We start from the raw sequence: 14,864 nt of genomic DNA on the forward strand, positions 1-14,864 counted from the left end.
AATCATTCCTCCGCTATAAGAATTCCTCATATGAACAAAATGATAGGCATCGACAAGCAAAGTAGGAACTGGATCTCCTATTAAGAAGATCTTGATGGCATCCATGGAAATGAAGTCAACAAAACTAGGAAAGAGGAAAAATCCATAGATAAGTAGAGCAAAAACAGTCTCAAACACATCCATACTTCTCATTCTAGCAAAATATTGAGCTTTGTTCATTACAAACTTAGATGTCAAACCAGGCATTTTTCCTTTTATGGTCATGTGATCCCTTATCTCTAACATCTTCAAGTGAGTAGCCTTTGCCATGTCTTGATCTTTGGGATCTTCCTACAAACCAGAAAATGGAGCTTGACTAGAAATAGGCACACCAAGAAGATGAGAGTACTCTTCAAGTGTTGGCATAAGCTGATAGTCGGGGAAAGTGAAATAGTGACACATGGGATTATAAAACTGAATCAAAGTAGACAGAAGTCCATCTGCCATGTTGATCTTCAAAAGAGAGAGCAAATGTCTATATCTTTTGCTGAAAGCATCTGTGTCAACAACCAAAGATCCCAATCTCCTTAAGTCTTCTAACTTAGGACTCTTGAAAGTGTACTGTTGAGTCTTTTCCTTCCAAAATCCATGATAAACCTAATGTTTGCAACAAAAGTTCCTAAGTTCCTTGAAAACTTTGTTAGAAAAATGATGTTTATGATGCACGGACGCATGAATGCACAAACACACAAACAAAGGTCACACACAAATAGGGTTCAAAGGTTCGACGTCACGAACATGAGGCCATGGGTCTAACCATCCCAAATAGGTATGTACTATGGGTTTATTTTGTACCTGTACAACGGGTTCTACAAAGGTTCCCAAAAATCATTGACCCATCTTTCGGATATTATCAACACACACATTATTCAGTAATTAATAATATTCTAAAGAGAATCTCATTTGAGTGTAGTATCGCGTATCAACTGTTTCAGATTTACACCCTCATAGTCATCGCACTACATCCTAAAGGCCAAGTGGGGTAAAGGGGTTACTAAGGTCCTTAGCTTCTCAGGTTACCCAAATCAATATAGTATGTGTTTTCACAATTTCTTGATCAACAATACTAATTATAAAGGGAACCTCCACATGAATGATGGATTCTTAAGTCAGCTTGTTCAGGATTAAACTTCCTATAAGCCTTCTTGACTATACCACATCCTATCTTATTTATGTACACTCAATTCCGAGTTAGGACTTACCTCACCATACAATGGATCACCCAAAGCAAAGAATCCAAACAAACAAGGAAAACAACTATTAAGAATAACACAAATATAATCAAAATAGGCTTAACCCTATTACAACGCTATTGTATTAACTTGAATCACAAAACATTGAATATTCACCACCAAACTTTAATTTATCCAAGGGAAAGTGAAAAGATAGAATAAAACCTTAATTATGCAATGTAAAAACAATCTGAAGAGATCTATGGTTTGGGGGTTGATAAACCTAATGTTGAAAGTATTTGAGTTATTTTATTGTTTGTTTGGAAATGTTTTATTGGGAAGGACCTAAAGGTTATATTAAGTTTGCTCGCCAAAACTTCGCGGTCATGTGCCTATGTATCCTTATAAGGATGGAATCAGAGCAACCGTAGTTCAACTAACTAAGGGTGGAAGAACCCTTGATAGTGATCAAGGTTCCAAAGGGGGAAGTAAGTCTTCATAACAAACACACTTACAAGAGTTACAAACTCTTACTTAAATCTAATTTGAAAGTGAAAATGACTCTAACAAGGTCAAAGGGAAACTAGGGATTACTAAACTACCTATGACATTAATTCAATAAAGAGTTATTTCCCTTGGATTTGGGCAAAAACATAAAGAAAAGATAAGCAAGATGTTCAATCATGACATCCATAAAGATAAGAAAATGATAAAGAAAGATGTTCAAGCATGACATCAAAGGTAAACAAATGAAGAAGATGTTCAAGCATGACATCAACAAAGATAAGAATATGATAAAGAATATGTTCAAGCATGACATCAACAAAGATAAACAAATGGTAAAGAAGATGTTCAAGCATGATATCCATAAAGATAAGCAAATGAAGAAGATGTTCAAGCATGACATCAACAAAGATAAGCACATGATAAAGAAGATGTTGAAGCATGACATCCACAAAGGTAAACACATGATAAAGAAGATATTCAACCATGACATCAAAGGTAAATAAATGGTAAAGAAATATGTTCAAGCATGACATCCACAAATGTAAGCAAATGAAGAAGATACTCAAGCATGACACCAATAAAGATAAGCACATGATAAAGAATATTTTCAAGCATACAAAGATAAACAAATGATAAAGAAGATATTCAAGCATGACATCACCAAGGACAAACAAGGATGAATAATATGTTCAAGCATGGCATCCACAAAGGTAAACACATGATAAAGAAGATGTTCAATCATGACATCTACAAAGATAAGCAAATGAAGAAGATGTCCATACATGATATCAATACAAAGATATGGAAGCATGATCATAACAATATCAAGCATGGTATGTAAACGCATATGTAAAACATGTGAACATGAATAAAGATACAAAAACATCAATCAAAGATGTATAAAGTTAACATGAATATGAATGACATGGATATATCATCATAAAGAAACAAATATGAATGACATAACAATGCATGAACATGTATATAGATGTCATAATAAGTATGAATGAACATGTATATGCATGAAGTAAGACATGGTTTAGACATAACATCAACTTAATCATGAAAACAAGTTAAAGTATTCAAGACATGCATGTTAAGGTTGAATATCATCACAACCAAAGGTTCAACATCATACAAAAGGTTTGAACATGTAAGCATATAAGTCATACATAGACATGTTATCACAAGTTTAAAGCATTTGCAAACACATAAACAAAGACAAACACAAGGGCACACATACACACAAAGGTTCAACAAGACATGAAAGAATGACATATGAATCATGGATCAATGGAAAAGTAAACTCACAAAAGTTCATGGCATAGTAAGAAAGTTCAAAGCATATAAACATGTAAACATACATTAAAGTAAGTCAAAACTAGGTAAAAACCAAGAGGCACGTATTAACAACATCAAACAAAGTTCACATATGATGCACAACATTCATACATGTCATGGTGATCAAGAAAAAATAAAGTATCAACCAAATAAGGTCATTTGAAACCCTAAAACAATCCTAAAAATGTCTCAACTTTGGATAAGAATAAGTATATGAAAAATAAATCAATTCTTGAATTTATTTTCACCATTATAAAATAGACAAAATTATGAACACATAGAAAAAAGAGTGACTCGAAAAGTCTTAAGAATCATCAAGTTATGAGCCTTTGAAGTTATGAAAAATAACAAAAATAAATAGGCAAGAAAAACAAAGAATAAAATGGGTCTGGGGCGAGGGGGATTCTAACCCCAGAGCTTTTGCACACACAAAGCCTTAACACACACGCTTCAACCACTGAGGTGGTAATACATCAAATAATTTATTCATATTCATTAATATATTTTTTAAAACAAGACCTAAGAAGGCAAGGTCAACGTCACGTCATCATCTTCTTCCTCGGGTTCTTGCAACAACTTGTTTCAATTTTTTTTCTCAAACTTCCAAAAACCATAACTCTCTCAATATTCCATGAAATTAAAAACCATAAGAATCTAAATTGCTCTATTTTTCGCAAGGAATCTAATAGTTTCATTAAATAATCCTAAAACTCAATGTACAAAACGTGCCAAGGGAAAAACCAGAACTGCATTTTTGACGTTCTAACAATAAAATCTCAATGTATGAGCATGGTATAATGCATACAGTAGCAAACATACAACAAACACACTATGTACTGCATTTTTACTTTAACAACTATTCAAGAATGATGCATTCACAAGAGTTTTCAGGTGTATATGCACTTACCTATTGGAGAAAGTCCAATGCTTCTTTCACAAATTCTAGAAGCAAACAAATGATCTCTTTAACACCTTTGATCCTTCATGAAGATGTAGGTCCCCTTGGTTTGTTCTGAAATGGCTTGAACTGTTCTATTCAAATCAAAATGCAAGTGACTGACTTTTGAAATGAATGTGGTATTTGGGGTGTAACAATTGTATTTTAATGGTTTGAACAACTTCTATTTGATGTTTAAAAGGTGTTTGGATGGTTGGTTTGAAGAATTTTCAATAGAAATGGAATTTGGAAGTTTGAGGTTTGGAAGTTGCAATAATGGAGTTTTGGATGCAATTCTTGGTGGGTTGAGTTCAGAGGTTTGTCCCTCCATTTATAAAAGCTCTAAAGGGCTCAACTAACTTGAATAAATTGATTTTAGTTCAATTTGAATTATGGTTTGGATGTTTGGTTTCTTTTTGCACAAAAATGCATGTTGGCTTTATGATGAAAAGGTGGAGTAAATCAAGGATCTTGACCCTGCTTTTATGATGTTTAGGAGGTTTATTTTGGCTTTAGAGATTAACTGTGATCATAGGAAACAATTTAGAGGCTCAATGCAAAAGTGGTTGGTAAAAGCTTGCTTTATGCAAATGGATATCAAGTTTTATGCAAAATGTTCCAAAAATGACATGGTGAAATGTATAAATGCTCAATTCTTTGTGTACTGCACCAAAGACTTGTGTAAACATCTGATTATGGAGAGATTTGTACACAAAGGACCTGCAATCAAGAGATTTGCACAATTGAAATGGTTTTCCTCCAAGAATTCATCATGAACATGACTTGAAAATCAAGTTTGGAACCCTAACCTCCCATTTTCGAAAATCATAGCTCATGCATGAGAAGAAAATGTACTTGTACTTTTTGGAAAGCCCAAGACATTCTCTACAACTTTCATGTTTTGATTTTTTGCTGAATCAAATTGGATCATAATGCAAACTGGCTCCAAATTTTTACTTTTTAGGGATCATAGCTTTCTAAACACTAACTTCAAGGCCTCATACTCAAAATCCTTGCCATTTTAGGGAATCAACCCTCTAGGACAAAGTTGAATTATGGAACAAGAGTTTTCATTTGTACTTTGGAGCAAAGAAAATGAAAGGTTGGATTGAAAGTTATGGCTTTGGGAAGTTTGCCACTTTTGACATGAAATTTGGATACTTAATGAAATTTTCAATTTCTTCAAGATTCCCTTTTTGAAAGTAACCTCAATTCTCTTGAGTTTTCTTGATCAAATTCATCAATTAAACATATCATCATGAAATTTAACTTGAGAAGTTCATATTTAATCATAAATCTCAAAAGTCAAAGGTTGTAGTGCATTGATTGTGTATCAGATGAATTTGAATTTCTTGATCTTCAATGAATTCAAACTCTTGAGCCAATTGAACATCATGGATGGGCTCTAAGGATGTACTTGAGTGTGTTGAGTCATGTCTAAAGCCTTGAGATCATGTCTTGATCAAAATTCTCAGATGAAATTGAATGTTGCTGAGAAACCCTAATTGGTGAGCCAGATGAAAGTGAAGCTTGATGCACTTGTGATTAGGCCAAAATACACTTATTTGTTGATGGAGAGAGATCTCTTGAATGTATGAGAACTTGATTTATTTATGATCAATCCAAAACTTTGACTGATTAATCCTTTGAGCTCTTTGAGAGAAATCCTAATTCACAGATGAAATAAAATCTTACATATCTTGATCTTGAGGTTAGCTATGCATGAATGATGTCTAGGATGCAAATGATTATGAAATATATGAGAAAAATTTGGGGTGTGACAGATTTAAATAGAGGAAGTTTGATTAAGCTTATAATGTCCAACATTATGTGATTTAATCACCTCTTTTTAATGCCACTTCTCTTCTAATCCATAACTCTCAGTATGATCCTTATGTTACTATTTGTCTGACCTGAGAGGACCCCAATAATATTGATAGTTGACCTAACCTCATTGTCCAACAAATCATAATTAATTTCTAGCAAAATATTATAATGATCTAATATTATCGAATATTTTATATTTATAAATTGTCCAATTATATTTAGATTATTACACTCAATTAGATGTTATAGCAATTAGATATATATACATATATATATATATATATATATATATATATATATATATATATATATATATATATATATATATATATATATATATATATATATATATATATATATATATATATATATATATATATGGAAGGCTGAGGTCAATAGCATGATATGCGCCATAGGACTTAAGCAAAATTGAAAAAGCAATGGTTGTCTCATTAGATGCATTGTGTTGTGTAATGTTTATTAAGAAATGTGGTTGAACATAATTCATTCCTACAAAACCAATTTATAGAGTGAGGATTAACTCCATTTATAAGGATATGTTCATATCATGTATTATCCGATGTAAAACTTTTAACGAAAATTATATATCCACTTGGGATTCACAACAAACTTAGTCTTCATGGGCCAATAGGTGACTCTGAAGTTCCTCAAAAGTGAAAGGACGCTAGCGAGTACAAATTGGGGTTGCAATATCACAATATTTTAGTTTAGACCATTGAGTATGTATAGAGTAAGATGATCATTCAAAAGTGTTCTACGGAAGGCGAAAAGTTCATCTGGAAGACTTTTGATAGAGAAGAGATGGCCTGTGATGGTTTTGTCACCTTTGATAAATCATTAAATTTGGTTTATGGTGGACATGACATGAAAGCGAGAGGTGTTCCCATATTGAACTTCTTCTACAAAGTTTGAGCATTGTCATGAGAATGAGAAGAGGTAAAGGAAAGACTTTTGGCTTCAGTCATGGATGTGAGATGACAATTTATAATTTGTAAATCATTTATGAACCAAAAAGGGAACCCAAAAAAGGTGTACATGAGTTGGAAGCTCGTGTGATTGCTGGAACTCGAAAGCCACTTGTCGCATCCGCGAAAAAACAACCGGCGGGACTCAAATAAAAACACAACACAGAGCCGCCACTACGCGTTATTTATCCCAAGATAGGGAAAGGAAACGCTCAGAGAAACCTGGAAAGGAAATGGTCTCGCGACCAAAGAGAAAGGGTAAGGGAGTCGGTTACGCAAGGGGAAGGTATTAGCACCCCTCACGTCCGTCGTGCTCGACGGGATCCACGTTTTAAGAAAAGAAAAGGTTGCTAAAACATCACACACACACACCGAAGACAACGCAGGTGGGGTTAGGAGAAGGGAGCTCGATAGGACGTCGCATCCTATGCCTACATATCTCGTCTGGAACGAGAATCAGAGCCACTGTAGTTCGGCTTACGCACGCCAAACAACACAAAACGCACAAACAGATGGCAAACATGGAGCCCGACAACCACTCGATGGAATTACGTCAGCATCCGAACCAAAACACACTCAAAAGGGAAAACGTGGAGCCCGACGGCCAATCACTGGGCTTACGTCGGCATCCGAACCAAACACACTCAAAAGGGCAAACGTGGAGCCCGACCGCCAATCAATGGACTTACGTCGGCATCCGAACCAAACATACACAAGAAGATAACAAGCAAACACACGCAAAAAAGAAAAAAAGGTTGCCCGGAGTGGTCTCGCACGACCACCTGCCTACATACCTCGTCTGGAACAAGGATCAGGGCGATGTAGTTCCCCCTCAAGGGAAAGAAAATCTAGCCAGAAACCGAGGGAAGACACACTACCAGGGAGCTGGACTCGAGCCTAGTGTTGTCATGCATCGTTACCCTACGTTCAGGTTTCTACCTACTTGCACAACTGCAAGCTACTCCTATCCAGGAAGAAAGCAAGCATACAAGCATACAGATCAAAACAATTCAAGCAAACATGTCAAACAAATATTCACATAGCACACACTATAACCAATCAAGTGAGGCTCACACAATGGGTTTGACTGCCGAAGCAAGTCATCTGTACATGGGTATTATTCGCTCTTAACCTTGCCATTACGAGGCTAAGGTGAAGCAGATGAAAAGGTGAAGTGAGGATGATACCTCACAGCTCTTATCCCTGACCAGGGAGAGCTTCTGACAAAGGAGCGTGGGTCCAGAATGGAGGGACCCTTCTACGCTCAAAGACTCTGACTCGATTGTGCAACAGCACGAGATCTTGGGTTTGTGTCCCAATGCATCAACACACAGCCGTGTGAGCAGAGGGACGACTCACAGAATAGTGGGGGATAGATTGCATATCCCTTGGCTTCCACCAATTGCCTCATAGAGGACTTCACCTGCTTAGGCACAATATTAAACAATCACAAACATCGCCTCTTAAGGAGGACTTCAGACAGTTTGCCCGGCCAAATAACAGGCCGGGTCTCCAGACTACATGAAGAATAGAAGTCCTACCTCAAGTGGTTTAAAAACCAAGCAGCAGCAAGCAAGTTCTTAAAGAACTGTAAGCAACTAAATGTACCTGAAAACAATCAAGTATCATCAGTACTCAGCCAGACAACAATAAACAGCAAATGTTAATCAGTCAGACTATACAGATTAATGCACACAAAGGCAAGCTATAAGCCCAAGCTCAAGCTTCACAAACTACAAAACAAATTCATGTTAGTTCTCAACATCAAACAACATCAACTTAATTGATTTGGTTCAATCTCCTTAAGCATTGTGCCTTTCATCCTGAAAAATCAAGCAAATGTGAGATACAAGACCACTAGGCCAAGCCTAGGGTCCAAAAGTGAGAAAAAATTCTAAACAGCAAGGGATTCTCAACCAAAATCAAGCTAAAGCAATTCAAAGGCAAGAGCAATTGACCCCATACTCATATCACTCATCATATTCATTTCATGACCAAAACAAGTCAAACTAGGTCAAATGCAACATCAAAAGTCCCAACAGAATGACTTTAATCAAATCCATACCAAAACAATTCCAAAAATCCTCAAATAATTCACACCTAAACAGGACATATTCAAGGTATAGCATGTCAATTTTCAGCTCAATTGGACAAAAGGAACTATGTCAATGAAAATCAAGAAAAACAGACACAATTATTCAAGCCAAACCATAGCATTAACACATACATTCACTTCAAAAATTCATAAGTCAATGAAAACAATTAAGAAATGAATGGGACCAAAACAGGGATGTACTACAATGTGTCTACAACCATCATACCAAATTTCACATTCATCTAAAACCATATGAGCATTTCACAAAGATAACACAAACATGTGTCACATGAGCTTGCACAATTGACATACAGAGATGAAAAACATCAATCAAATTGAAAATGCCACATAAAAATCCAGAAAACTTCACATAGCATCTCAACATATCCATAATCATCCATGTAAAATTTCAACTCATTCCAACAATCATAGGCTAGGCAAATAATTTCATGAAGTTGCCCTAGTTAGGTGTGACACAAATTGTCACACCTAAGTTCCAAAAATCATATCTCACTCCACAGGTATCCAAAATTCCCAAACTTTACATGTAAATCACCAGCAACATATCTAGAATCACCACAAAAATTTTCAAGAATTTCTTTTAAGGCATGAGAATTTCACATCAAAAATGGCAAAACATGTCAAAATTACACACAAGTCAAACTTCTATGGTCCAAGTCAACAATTCCCCATGCACAACTTGCAAAATCATATCCATAAAAAACTAGAGGAAAAATGGGATCTAACAAAAAAACTGTCATATTTTTCTGATTAGTAAAATATTTTTTATGAATTTTTTAAGACTTATATGATTTATTAAATAATTATTTGGAATTGTTTTAATTTAATTAAGTTTCAGTGGCAAACTTGTAAATAACACCATCCTGGCGCGGTAAACAGCGAGTTTAAAAATTCAAACGAAAAAACAGATCAAACACTCTATTGCGCCCAGAATTCATCGCCTCTTTCCCAGAAATTTCCAGATTCATCATGAACACGAAGAACAACAAACCTCCACCAAAATCCACAAACGAATAGTCATTGGAAAGGTCTCATCACGTGGAATACGAATATCATCATGATTTTGTCTAAATGTTCCTAAATTTCACGAATCGAACGAACTAGGGTTTGGCAACATAACTAAAATTCATCATAACTTTCTCTACACTAATCCATTTTACAAACCAAAAGCATCATCGAACTCTACATTCAACAAGCTACAAAACGCATACAAGCATTAAAGCAATGGTGAGATTCGATTTTCAAGTACCTGGAAATGGCAGTGTTGAAATTGGATGAGTTTGCGCTTGGATCACCAAAACAGATCAAGAATGATGATAGGTGAGGTGAATGAAAGGTCCAGGTTCAATTGAAATGGCTCCTATTGCACGAATTCCTCAATTCACCATTGATGCATCATATAGGACAGTCACGATTTGGTGCTCCTTTGATCTTGATTTCCAAAAACAGTTGCAGATGATGATGAGTGGAAGTTGCAGCAAGAAGAATTTCACAAATTGATCAAGAATTGAGAGAGTTTTGATCAATTGAAGTTCTATGAGGTTTTTGAGAATTTGGAGAATTTGGAGAATTTGTTTGTGATTTTTGGGGAATTGTGAAATTCTGTTAGAGTTTGTTATGATTAAGCTTAAGTACCTCAACTTAATCGAGCTCCTTAATCATGAATTAGCACCATGCCATGTAATTAGCAAAATTGCATTATTCTTAAGCAAAGGCAAAATGGTAATTGCACATGCCAGCCAATGCCAGCTCATTGACAGCTCACACATGCCCTAAACATCTGTCATGAGCTGTTGCCACTTGTTTCATGTTGATTGGATGCATATTTTGGAAATTCACTATGTGATGGCACTTTGTTCATTTTTAAGTCCATTCCAAAAGTGCATTCTCAAACCACAAGGCCTTGGCATGTTATGAGCATTCCAACAATTTCCAAATGTCATTTCTGATGTGTTGCAAAAATCCCCATTCAAAAATTCCCATTATTTCTCAAGTTGGACCATTTTGCCCCTGGATTTTTAACTATGCACTTGAAATTTGACTTGTTGCATTGACCATTTTTAAAGAAATCCAATTATGCACCATGAAAGTACATGTCAAATGGAGTTTGTTCATAAAAAGATCACTCAATTTGGACACTCCATGTGGAAGTTATGCCCTTCTGATTATGGGTCATTTTTGAAATTGAATGGACCATAACTCGCCAACCATGCATGGGATTTTCAAGTTCTTGGACTTTTTGGAAAGGTGAGAACAAGATCTACAACTTTCATGTTGAACAAATTTTCATTTGAAGCTTCCTTGGACATGTAATTTTGAGGTCAAAAACTTTCCATTTTGGGAAACTTCCATTACAAGTCACTTTCTATTTTTGGCAGTTTTTGTCCTGACTTGATTTTCTTCATTTTTAAGCTTTGCAATGTCAAATAACACTTGTTCCAACATGAATGAAGTGTATCCAACTCATTTTCACCTCCAAATCCATTAAATCATGTACAGTTGACCACAGTTGACTTTCCCAACTGATAGATGAATTTGGCAATGCCTAGATCAATCTGAGCTCCAATCCTCTGATGAAATGGCTCCAGGACGAACCCTAGCCTCAATAAGCTCCATATAACCATGAAATGATCCCCCTCTCCATCATATACCCCATCTTCTAGCCATGCCCTGATTGGCCCAATACAACTGATTAGGGTTGACCAGTGGTCAAAACCCTATTCTCAAGGAATATGCTCCAACACTTGATGAAATCAATCCATGATGATGATGATGAATCATTTCAAACAAGATAAGGACCAATCTCCTTGAGAATCACAAAACCCTAATTTGGACCTCCACATCCTCAGATGATCAATGACCAGCCCAATGAAACCCTAGCTTGCACATGACCTCCTATCTCCTGATCAAGACTTGTGAGGATGATTTGCACAATGTAACCACATGATATGCAATATGCAATGCCTAATGACCTAAAATGATATGCAATATGTTAAGCTAGTCCCAAGAGAGGAGGGCAAATTTTGAGGTGTTACAGCTGCCCCTATTCAATCCACTATGAACCTGTCGATATGAACAGCCTCGACTTTCAGATGATCAGGATGAAGAGTGATTGAATACTAAGAAACAGACGAACAATTTGCACTCTGATGGGAAAATAATTAACAACGCCTGTCAGAATCGGCGAAGCAACAATCTCGAAAGAAACTTCGTCCGGAACGGAGAAAGTCAGCCTAATCACCGAAACAGTCGACCCGGATACCAACATAAATGGTGACACAGGGATAACCATGGCCTGAACACCACTCATCCGCTCGGGATTATTATTATTTCTTCTTTTTTTTCTGTTTCTTTTCTTGAACCCCGAAATTTTCTCTTCTTTGCTTTTTTCATTTTCTTGAACCCCGAAATTTTTCTTTTCACAAATGATCCCCGATCACCGCATTCGAACCCCATTCTCCTGTTTGCCACAATAATGAACCCCATTCTCCAGTTTGAACCCCAGTCGCCTGACGATAACTTGCGATCGCCATTGTGAACCCCGTTCTCCAGAAAATGCCGCAACATCTCCCTTTCTCCATTTGAACCCCGTCTCCAGAAAATGTCTCCACATTTCCCTTTCTCCATTTGAACCCCGATCTCCAATTTCTTGTGATAATTCCGCTGGCAACGTCGGAAATAACACCAAACACCACTCTGAGGGCGACATATCAGAGGGTATACCTTCACAAAAGGAAGGTAACATGTGCATCTCTTCTTCCGAAGACACCCGTAACGACCTCCACTGGCATCCGCCAAAGTCTAAGGTGACACATGAACAGAAGATAATCCTGAGGACCTCATCCCGGACATAATCTTCAACTCCAATCTCCATTTGAACCCCGCTCTCCAGAAAATGTCCCCACATCTCCTTTTCTCCATTTGAACCCCGATCTCCAGAAAATGTCTCCACATTTCCTCTTCTCCATTTGAACCCCGAAATCGCGCTGGTCGCGTAACGTCCTCTGATTTTATTTCCATCTCTGTTTGACGGAAAAATTTCCTCCAATATCGCACTACTGGGGATCATTGCTGATCTGACGTCGTAATGCTAAACTCCACAGAGCAACATCTTCACCAACCAGTGAACCCAAATCCCAAGCGGTAACCACGGCTCGAGTAACTGATACTTGCAATGCTGATGATTTTCCAACTAGTGAAATCACTCCTCAAACGGTAACCACGGCTCGAGTAGCATCTTCACCTCCGGCAAATTCACTTCTCAAACGGTAACCACAGCTTGAGACTAGCCTATGCTTGTAAGGATGCATGATTGATTTTTCTGCGTAATGCTCCATAATTATGGAAATGCTACGCGATTTATTATTTTTCTATGCAACATGCTATGCTATTTTTTCATGATGAATGCATAAAAATATCCCTCTCAAGGGACTCTCTTGAGGAGTACGAGACACTCTGCTGAGGAACTCGTCAATACTCCGATCTCCATCCTGCTGGGGAATAAGCACTGCTGCTGCTGGGATAAGGCAACCCTTGCTGGGGAATAAGCACTGCTGCTGCTGGGAAAAGGCAACCCTTGATGGGGAAGAACCTCCTTTGCACCCGATCCACTCGAGAAACTGCTGGGGATAAGCACCACCAACACTCTGTGGGGATACAACAGTCTTTTGACTTGCTAGGGATATCAATCCCGACTCTGCTTTGGGAAACCCTCACAGATACCTGACGACTTTACTGGGGAAGTGCTTCACAAACACTCTGCTGGGAAACAGCAACCTCCAGGTCCGTCGACTGGGGAAGCACCGATCTGACACCTGCTGGGGGATAACCATCCTGACCCTGCTAGGGAAAACGAATGCTACTCCGCTGGGGACAACCCATGCAATCCATAGGTAGAATCAACTCAGCTGGGGATGCAAATATCCGTCCGCTACGGAAACTCATCCAATCCACTGGTAGGATGAACACTGCTGGAGATATATTTCATTGAAACCCGCTCCACTCGGGGATAACAACCTTCATACCTGGCTGCTGAGGAAACATCAATTACCTGCCGGGGATAACCATCTCGACTCGGCTAAGGGATCCATAGACCTTGGATCTGCTGGGGAGTTGATCTTCCGATTTTGCTTGGGGACCTAGCTGGGAAATGAGAAAAGTTGGTATAGAACACCCGTCGACTCGTCGAACCATGGTATCCACCTCCCAATCTCGTATCAGCTTTCCACTTTTGAGAACTCCCAGACTCGTCTGGACCTTTTCTGCTCCATCATCCTGTACTCCCAATCGCCCCGCACTCGACAAGAAACGTACTCCTGGGATTTATACAGAAATTCAATCTTCCGACTTTGAAGAGTCTTCTTGATTACCATCAAGGATCGTCGTACGTCTCAACGTCGTCTCTTCCTACCGTCCTTCATGCACTCGTCCCTGATCGGACTCTGCGGGGATTTACATACTTTCAAGTCTTCCGACTTTGAAGAGTCTTCTTGATTATCATCAAGGATCATCGTATGCCTTAACGTCACCTCGCCGTTCTTTCATTCATTCGTCCCTGCTTGGACCCCATGGGGATTTGTCTTGTCAAAAGCTTCCACATCACAACCTGCAAGTGAGTGAAAATACCTAACAGCACCTGCAAAACAGACCGTCAGATAAAACCGTGCCCCAGGCGTGTCAAGTTTTCAACACTTGGGTCACTCAACCTTCCAAATAAGATTTCAAGCTTTCAATCTTATAAACATGCATTGGAAGGAACCTGTATGTCTTAAAATGCAAGATTCTTTATCAAAAATAATCGGATGTTTTTGCAATCAAAGCGGTAATGAAAAACAAACAAAATTATTTGACTGAATATGCATTTTATTGATTGGAAAAAGTGTGGCTCAAATGAGCAATACAAAGGAAGCAATTCCTGAAAAGAGGTAATTGCGCACAAA

This window comes from Lathyrus oleraceus, chromosome 5 (genome assembly GCF_024323335.1).
Source record: "Lathyrus oleraceus cultivar Zhongwan6 chromosome 5, CAAS_Psat_ZW6_1.0, whole genome shotgun sequence".
NCBI classification, from domain to species: Eukaryota; Viridiplantae; Streptophyta; class Magnoliopsida; order Fabales; family Fabaceae; genus Lathyrus; species Lathyrus oleraceus.